Source organism: Micropterus salmoides, unplaced genomic scaffold (genome assembly GCF_014851395.1).
Source record: "Micropterus salmoides isolate LMB-PRFRI ecotype aquatic unplaced genomic scaffold, ASM1485139v1 Ms_hic_scaffold_18, whole genome shotgun sequence".
Classification (NCBI taxonomy): Eukaryota; Metazoa; Chordata; class Actinopteri; order Centrarchiformes; family Centrarchidae; genus Micropterus; species Micropterus salmoides.
The window spans coordinates 222,388-232,597 of NW_024040928.1; the positions used below are offsets into that span (position 1 = coordinate 222,388).

Sequence of the window (10,210 nt, forward strand, 5' to 3'; positions counted from 1 at the left end):
ACACTGTACTGTCGTAACGGAACAGATGAGCTCAGCCAGGTCCCTCACTGGCATTTGACCTGAGGAAGGATCACACCAAAGTGGTTTGAGCTGGGGTTGAATGTCTCGAATGTTTTTGACGTCAGTGATGTGTCAGTGGTGCACACCAAACTGTCGATCGCTGATTTAATCGGCCGTAAAATTGTATGGTGTGACCTAGGCTTTACACTGACTTATGAATACAGACTGCAGCTATTGCCGTGCAGACTTCCCCTGTAAATATAACTAGTGGTAGTTTCTCCATGAGGAGGAGGAGAAGGAGGGTTGGGTAGGTGGGTGGGGGCATTAGAGGCACAGGGTCGGGGGTTGTAGAAATGCGCTAACTATAGTATGAGGGGCTGTCACACATGCTGAACAGTGGCACCAAAAATGTTCGGTGAGAAACCTGGGAGGACATGTGTCACTTTAATTCCAGAGCATAGGCCAGTGCTGCAAGTTTCGTGTCCAGCATGCCTGTCTGAATCCTCCCCTGTCTCCCCCTAATCTGAAGGAAAACACTTAGAGCTGCAGGGGTAGAAGTGCATGGCTGACAGATAATACTGATTTCTTTGTAAAGAAAAAGGAGTGGGGCACTAGATAGATTTCCATCCACAGCGACTATATGCACATTTTCAGTTTGTACATAATGAAACCTGAGTGGAAATACCAAACATTTGAAAGCAAAACACAACAAAGTGCAATGGAAACAGATATAGCGAATAAATCATGACGAACATGAAGCATATGATTTAAACATCCACTGGAGAGACCACATCAATCTGTGTGGAGCAATAAGGAGACTGCAAAGTTCCTCAAATTAGTACATGAAACCGGTTCCATCGTGCTTTGTGATTTGACCGGTGCTCGTTTTTTCCCCTATTTTTTTGGTGCTCTTTAAACTACATAATCTTGTTGCACCCTCTTCTACTGCAGTGGTTAGGCAAGAACATCTTCCACTAAGAAGACACAGCTGTTGAATAACAGTCTGCCAATAAATGTGTAAGTGTTGTTGCATAAATACTTGTGTTTTCATGATGCACAGTTCATAATTGCTGTTATAATTTCAGGTAACAAATATAACTTAATTTGGTGTAAAGATAAAATGTAATACATGTTTAAGAACTAAAGGGTAGAATAAGCTGCTAAATGATATGTGGTTAACAGTGTATCTATCTCATTCTGTATATTTACGTTTGTCCCGGAACTAATGTTTTCTGTCTGTGTTACCGCTACAACGGTTTAAGTCGACACTCACTGCCTTGAATTCCGGCGGAGCAGATAGCTCCGATGCTTGTTAAACTGCATAAAAGTTAAAAATGTGGTTTGAAGTTAATGCAGACGACCAAATGGACATTCAAGAGACTTCAAAGAACTTAGTAACCTCTTTTCACGACAAGCGGCCAACGAGGTATTATTATATTGTCTTTATTGATCTGGATGTTGTTTGTATTTTCTCTGCTAAGCTATAATGTATTGATTTATTTGTACTGTGTTCACTTACAATGTAGTTCTCACGGCGTATAAGGCATATACGACGTTCAAGGCGTACATGGTGTGAAGTTGGATGTACCAAAGAGACCCGATGTGCCCACAGCAATAAACGCCCGTTGCAAAGAACTGACCTGTGTCTGTGTTGTCGCGAAGAGAGCTACAAAATGCTTGGTTTTCATATTTTTACTTCTTATTTATGCTTGAAAAAAGTCCTGCAGGGTCAGTAAATCTAACGGTTTAAACATTTAAAATAGTTTTATTCACTAAACATTTTGCTGCAGGGGTAGAAGATGTACTGCCATATTTTACTTAAGTAGCAATACCTTACTATGTAAAGTCTACTATGAATGCGTCAAAATATGCTTAAAAATATCCAATATAAAGTACAGCAAACAAATGTATCATATGTACGCTATCAGTTTTCATACAGCTTTGTGACAATGCATTTTCCAGATAATCCAATCAATTTGTTTAGCTTATGTTACGAGGGTGGTGTGGTGTGGGGACAGAGAGGACCCAAACGCAGTACTCTGAGCAAAGGAGGTTTATTTAGGGCAAAAGGGGGTTGAGGGACTGGAGTGGAGGATGCCGGGGAAACACTGGCACAGGGAAACCGACGGGACGGGAACCAGGGAACACTGGGGCCGAGGTGTGGCAGGCTGACGAGGTGGCTGATGAGGTGCAGGTGCGGGTCGTTGGCTGGGCTCAGGAGCAGAGGGAGAGAGAGCACACACAGGGGAGAAAACACAGGGAGGCAGGCAGGGAACAGAAAACCAAGGAAAAAGCAGAATAACTGCTGAACTGAAAAAAAACAGGACACTCACCGTCAGCCGGGCTGCCACCACAACAGCTTAAGAAGTAAGCTATAAAGGAACAATCCTTCAGTTTATCTGAAAAATTCAAAACCACCAAAATTGGTGATGCATGATTTTGTGTACAGTGGGTTATCAGAATTTTCTCAATGATAACAGCTGCCTGCTGCTAAAATGTTGGTTGATGAAAGACAGTTCTGTGCCAAGAAAAACAAAATGATGAGGACACTATAAAGCTCTGTAGAGTTAATTCTCTTGTCACAACGAGCACTTTGCACATTGTACATATTCATTTGATCCATATTTCTTAATTAACATAAATAAATATTTTCCCCGTAACAGTTAAAATCATAGATAACATAATTGTTGAGTTGCAAATCACACAAACCTAATACACAAACTACTAATACTGACATGGTATGATGTTGACCGCTAACTGTGTGATCATATGGTTGAGAGCGTTTCATTAGGCCACGACTTCCAGAAGGACCCGTGAAAGTCCACATTCTTTCCAATAAAAGAGCAATTCAAGAATTTCAACTTAAAGAAAATAAAGAAATTACACTGCTCAAAAAAATAAAGGGAACACTAAAATAACACATCCTAGATCTGAATGAATTAAATAATCTGATTAAATACAAATAAAATTACCCACATGACGACCTTTCAAGTGATAAACTCATCCGAGATGAGCCATCACACTCAGACACCTTGATGTCTGAAGGCCTAGTGATTCAGCAGCATTGTCTACACAACACTCTCAATAGCACCGGTATGTTGGGTATGCAGCTTTGTTCTTTTTGTTGGAAATATTTTACAAGAAACTTGTGAAGAGAGACTGCGCAGTTTATATTGCTGTGTGTAGCCTATACAAGTAACGTTAGACGGCAACATTATTTCTACCCACAGCTATATAAACAAATGCTCTGTTCACTTTGTTCTCGCTGTCTGAGGGAGAAAAGTTTCACAGGCGTCGAGGTCTGTTCTTTATAATGTAATTTCAATAAAACTATTCACTTTGAACTATTATTATTCCAGTAGTTAATTTAAAAAAAAACAACGTATTGTTCCATAACAATAAATATAGTATAGTAAGTATAGTTTGCCTGGAGGGCAAAACAACAGACCAACATAGCAGCTCACACTGTGATTCCCCCCCGTAGAGACGCCACAAAAGCAGTCAAATTTTATTTGGATCACCTCTCAACTTAAGAAAAAGAAAGATATGAACATTACAGCATCCGCTGCCACATTTCTACCATTAAAAACCTCCCACTGCGGTAATGTTTATTTTTACCTTCTGGGGAAATCCCTCACCTAATACAGCCCAGGTTTGTCTTCTCCTCAATTAGTGCATACAAAAGCACAACAACCATCCAGCATTTTGGCAAAGCAAAAGTAACAAACTCAAAGTAACAGTGTATCACTTGTTTATCGGTTGTTCAGAGGCCTAAACATGCTCAAAAACTCACTAAACTTTGCACATACAATTCATGCGGGGCAAAGACTTGCGTATTTTACGGGTTTCGCGCATGGGTGTGGCAAAATGGCTTGCATACGTGTATGAAATTTCTGTGCTACATATTCCATATCCAGACGTACAGAAAAGGCCCTTGGAACAATTCCCCACATCCAACAGGAAGTCGGCCATTTTGAATTTTATGGTAATTTTTGGATGATTTACACACTCCATACTTTAACGAACTCCTGCTAGAGAATTAGTCTGACCGTCTTCAGATTTTTGCTGTCTAATCCCACTAACGATTAAAGTTGTACAAACAGGGAGTTTTCATGAAACGGCGTGTCCGTGTCGTGGTGTTCAAAATTGATTATTCGGCATAAAAGAGGAAGTTGTTGTAACTTCGGTGTACATGCTCACATCTGCACCAAATTTTACATGCTTGATAACAATCATGCCCCAAACACATCTACATGTTCAGTTATAGTCGTAGTGCTTTGTAGCGCCACAAGGGGGACACAGGAAGTGATGATTAACACCTTTTCTTTTTAATAACCTACTCCTACAGAATTGATCCGATTGCACTGATGATAAAAAGATGTACTATCTGTGAGTTTTCGTCGATGGGCGTGTCCGTGGTATGGCACCGAAAATAAATGATTTGCCATGAAACAGAAAGTTATTGTAATTTCAGTGTAAATGCTCACGTCTGCACCAAACTTTGCATCTTTAATAAGAGTCCCGTCCTGAACATGACCCCACTCTCTGTGCAGATCACATACTGTCTCTCGGACATATCGGCATGGTTTAGTTGAAGGCTTGCCAACTTAAACTAAACCTCTCTAAGACTGAACTCTTGGTCATTCCAGCCAAGCAATCTATCCACCATAACACCAAACTACAAATTGGCTCCTCAACCATCACTCCAACCAGGGTGGTGAGAAACTTGGGTGTCATGATTGATGACCAGCCTTTCAGATCCTGTTGCTGCTGTCTCTCAGTCATGCCACTTTGCTTTATACAACATAAGAAAAATAAGTCGTTACCTTACTCAGTATGCCACCCAGCTTCTGGTACAGGCTATGACTATCCCTCACCTCAACTATTGCAATGCCCTCCTATTAGGTCTTCCAGAATCTGTGGTGAAACCCCACACACTGTCTTACGGGAGGCGTGGGCAGAGTGAGTTGAGTTCTGGGACTGAGTTTCCAGGGCTGAGATGATTCCTGAGACAGAGAGACACGGTTATTTGTGGGCAACAACAGACAAGAAGTAAATAGCTCAGGCAGGCAGAAACAGGTAACTAAGTTCAATAACTGGCTGGAAAGCGGTAGCATACATAATACTTCACAACGTTCTGGCAGTGACTGGATGTGTGGCTGCTCCTTAAATACTACTGGTTCATTACAAAAAATAATTCCTTCAGTTACAATAAGGTCCTTGCATGTTTTATTCTCGGGCCTTAAATATAATTCCTTCAGTTCTAATAGGGACCTTGCATGTTTCATGCTAATACACTGCTCACAAAAAGGAAGGGAATACTTTAAACAACACAATGTAACTCCTAGTCAATCACACTCCTGTCCACTTGATTGACTATCAATTCCACATGCTGTTGTGCAAATGGAATAGACAACAGGTAGAAATTATAGGCAATTAGCAAGACACCCCCAATAAAGGTGTGGTTCTGCAGGTGGTGACCACAGACCACTTCTCAGTTCCTATGCTTCCTGGCTGATGTTTTGGTCACTTTTGAATGCTGGCGGTGCTTTCACTCTAGTGGTAGCATGAGACAGAGTCTACAACCCACACAAGTGGTTCAGGTAGTGCAGCTCATCCAGGATCGCACATCAATGCGAGCTGTGGCAAGAAGGTTTGCTGTGTCTGTCAGCGTAGTGTCCAGAGCATGGAGGCGCTACCAGGAGACAGGCCAGTACATCAGGAGACGTGGAGGAGGCCGTAGGAGGGCAACAACCCAGCAGCAGGACCGCTACCTCCGACTTTGTGCAAGGAGGAGCAGGAGGAGCACTGCCAGAGCCCTGCAAAATGACCTCCAGCAGGTCACAAATGTGCATGTGTCTGCTCAAACGGTCAGAAACAGACTCCATGAGGGTGGTATGAGGGCCCGACTTCCACAGGTCTTTTGAGTGGTGACTCCAAATCCAGACTTCCATGGTTTGAGAATCTGATTTCCATTGATAATTTTTGTGTGATTTTGTTGTCAGCACATTCAACTATGTAAAGAAAATGCTGGATGGTTGTTGTGCTTTTGTATGCACTAATTGAGGAGAAGACAAACCTGGGCTGTATTAGGTGAGGGATTTCCCCAGAAGGTAAAAATAAACATTACCGCAGTGGGAGGTTTTTAATGGTAGAAATGTGGCAGTGGATGCTGTAATGTTCATATCTTTCTTTTTCTTAAGTTGAGAGGTGCTTTTGTGGCGTCTCTACGGGGGGGAATCACAGTGTGAGCTGCTATGTTGATCTGTTGTTTTGCCCTCCAGGTCACCGCGCATGTCACGTGATTGAAAACTATGAAGGACCTCACATGTTTCATGCTCGGGCCCTAATAATCCTAGCAATTTCAATAGGGTCCTTGCATAGTTCACGCTCAAGCCCTAAAAAGGGCTGACAAGTATAATTCATAGGTATGTAACACCCCTTTTTACCAATGTTGCTATATTTATTGTTATGGAACAATACGTTTTTTTTTTTTTTATTAACTACTGGAATAATAATAGTTCAAAGTGAATAGTTTTATTGAAATTACATTATAAAGAACAGAAAGAAATAATATATATATAAAGAACGCCTGTGAAACTTTTCTCCCTCAGACAGCGAGAACAAAGTGAACAGAGCATTTGTTTATATAGCTGTGGGTAGAAATAATGTTGCCGTCTAACGTTACTTGTATAGGCTACACACAGCAATATAAACTGCGCAGTCTCTCTTCACAAGTTTCTTGTAAAATATTTCCAACAAAAAGAACAAAGCTGCATACCCAACATACCGGTGCTATTGAGAGTGTTGTGTAGACAATGCTGCTGAATCACTAGGCCTTCAGACATCAAGGTGTCTGAGTGTGATGGCTCATCTCGGATGAGTTTATCACTTGAAAGGTCGTCATGTGGGTAATTTTATTTACGGCAAAATTATATTCATTAATTTTACTAATAGTTAGTATTAGTAAAATTAAGTAGGCATTCACAAAAGGGCCTTTACAAAAAATACCAAAAAAAGGAAAGGGCTTTTGTGAGCAAAGGTGCAAGTGCATGTTCAGGATCATTCCTCTTACTACTGGGGTCCAGTTCACATAGTTTTGGTCATTGTTCATTAACATTTTACTCAATAGTGTTAGTAGTGGAGAAGTGGGAACATTATGACAACACTGAAAAGAAGTAGATATATATTGGTGGATATTTTACAAGAGAATTGCAGTGTTTATAGACAGTGTCAAAAATCCCTCCCTAATTCACTACTTCCTATATAAGAGACTCAGTGATAGTGAGTTTATCATTGTGGACGTGTGGATTCACACAGTGGTATAAAATTTGCATTGCATTATGAGATTACCAGCAGAAAGAAGTGTCCACAGGCCCCAGCACACATTTTGACTTTTCATGTGTTGCTAATAGAATTAAGAATTCTGCATTCTATTCAGGTGTCCCAGTAAGACATGACAGTAGATAAATAGAATCCAGACATTGTAATGACATAGTCAGTGCCAGCAGGAGGCCACCAGCCTTTTCATATTTATGTTCTTTTGTAGTCTCTGTAAAAAAATAAAAAATAAAATAAAATTCCTAGATGTAGCCTATGTTTTAGTTTCAACACTGGGAAATAATCATTTGTGCATTTATTGTGTGGCTTATAAAAGAAGCTTAAATTTAAACATATTTAGTGTGTACTGGAAACAGCCAATTAAATGAAGAACCTAGATGAAATGACCTTAGTGTAAGACAGAAAAATTGTAACCAAAACTTCTAGTCTATACTTACTGTAGTGTGCTTACACAATTTCCCTGTACCATGAGGGATTATTAGTGAAATTTCAGGTGCACTCACTTTCAGTTTGACCTTCAGATCAAGTGGTGTCACTAATTTGTATTTTTATTACTGACAGAAATCTATGACTGTAAGACCCAGGTTTATGTATAACGTTCATTTCTGTTACTTGACCATATGGAACACTATAATATTCTTACAATATTCGCCTTTGAATGTTTGCCACTCAGAGACATGTATTTCTATAATGACAGATCTTTTTATGGTATATCTAATAATTCTAATATCACCATATACCTGGAGTGAAAGGAACTCTCTTGAAATACATTGTGTCCCTTTTTAATGCTATCTGTATACCAGACCCTAGTCTTTGGGTGTAGTTCTTCTTATAGTATATGTGTAATGTTCATATAATATCAACATAGACTTGGCAATGGAATTCAATAGTGATATTATACATCTATATATATAATATTATAGAACAATAATAATATAGTAACATTACTATATTTTAATAATTCTATAATATTCCAAATATTTTGGGCATGACCCTTATGATTTAAGAGTGTACTGAATTTATAGTGAATCTGTTTTTTAATTATATGCATGTTTTTTACTTCCTATTTTTGGCCTTTCTATAAAACAATGCATTATCACATTTTTTTTTAAAGTTTATTGTGACCTTATTTCAAGCCAAGTTGGTTTTACAGAGTACCTATAATATGATGCCATCAGTCTAATGTATTTAAAAGGGTTTTATTTCATTATATTAGCTTTTGAATTGTGTTATTCTCTTCGATAGTACGAAGCCTACTGTAGCTTATGCCTTGCTGTTAAGCGGGATTCTGAGTAAAAAAACAGTTTGTAGATCATGTGATGCAGCTTTCTGCAGGAGCTCTGACCCATATTTCATAAAGATATGCGCTTGTTTCCGGCAGCCTTCAAAACACATTTATCTTCAGCACAGTCGGCAGGAATGAATGAATTAGGCCTGTTAGAGCTGCGCTCATATGCACTGCATGAGAGGATGATTTTTACTCTGTATTTGTCTTTTCACTGCTATTTCTCCTGCCAGATGCGGAATATTCGATCATTTCCCTCAGAAGAAGATGAAAACACATTCGTTCTACGCACTAACGGATAGGCCTACGCTTTCTACCCATAAAGGTTAGACCTGGGCCCATATTATCTCATTGTGTGGAAACTGCAGACTTCTGCCATTTTCACCATCTGATTATTAAGTGGAAATAGACCCCTGCAATAAATGTTAATTTGCTGAGATTAAAGCGGATTTACTGGTCAGTATGCCGCCAGACTGTATGGCATTAGAGTTTATGTGTTGTATTTTTTCCACTGGAAATATAGGTCGGAAAATGTTTTTTTTATTTTATTTTTCATGTTTAGATTTTACCACGTTAAGAGCCAGAGCGGGAAGGTTTTAAAACAGGCTTCAGACACACGGTCACACCCGTGCCCGAAAAGAAGTCCATTCAGCAAGAAGTCTATTTAAAGCAGCGATTCCGTCTTAACCGGAAGGGACAGACTAAAATATGGCTTAAAATGTTTTTTTATTTGCGGACAGTGTGACAGCACCTTCCCGAAAACAAGAGCCCTTCATCGGACAGATTCATCCTTTGTAAAAGCCAGCTGCCGAGTCAACTAAATACACGGCTGGTTAGCTATAATAATAATAATAATAATTATTGTGTTATGAATCGAAATTATCCGCGCGTAATAATGGTGGTGGATTGTTGGAGATTAAAATGAATATTTGTCAGTAATCACAAAGCATTCGGGCCTTGATCGGTCAAACCGCGGAGAATCGTTGCAAGCTGACAGTGATAAATTAACATTTATTTATTTGTGGTTTTTGTACCGTATTTATTTTATCCTGGGATGCCGATGTTGAGGTCTACTCCTATTAAAAATGACAAGTGGTTCATTAAAGACGAATGAACGTTTTCATTTTTAGTAAACTGTCTCAGCCACCACTTTCTGTTTTCATGTCTCAACAGCTTTTGCTCTCTTCACACACACTCACTCACTCTCTCAGGCTCTGTGGTTTAGTAAAGCAGCCTCCGCTTAATTCGCTCTGCTTTTCTTGAATTTCGCGGCCGGGCCATCCATCATCCCTGTCACCATCAATCGAATAACGCGAGACAACTGCAATCCCGTCTCATATCGAACCAGACCTGACTACGTGACCTGCTGCACCAACTCATGTTGCTTAAAGCACTTTCTCCCACGCCTACACTGACCTTTCTCTTGCGGATTTTCAACATGAGTCTGCCGATCTTCTCCTCACATGAAACACTCTGCTGAGCATTGTCTATCTTCCTCCATCTTTATTTTGCGTTTAATTCAGACCTCCTCTCTGCTTTGGTGCTATAAAATGATTTGAAATATTGTCAAAAAATTTAACTCAA

At 39.7% G+C, this 10,210-nt stretch overlaps 1 long non-coding RNA gene across 1 annotated transcript; it reads left to right on the forward strand.

The window, feature by feature from the left end:
• The first annotated feature begins 1,063 nt into the window (after positions 1-1,063).
• On the forward strand, positions 1,064-1,636 carry LOC119909021. The gene is made up of 2 exons (XR_005445365.1): positions 1,064-1,426; positions 1,527-1,636. It is a non-coding gene; the product is annotated as an uncharacterized LOC119909021 (long non-coding RNA).
• Positions 1,637-10,210: the final 8,574 nt, after the last annotated feature.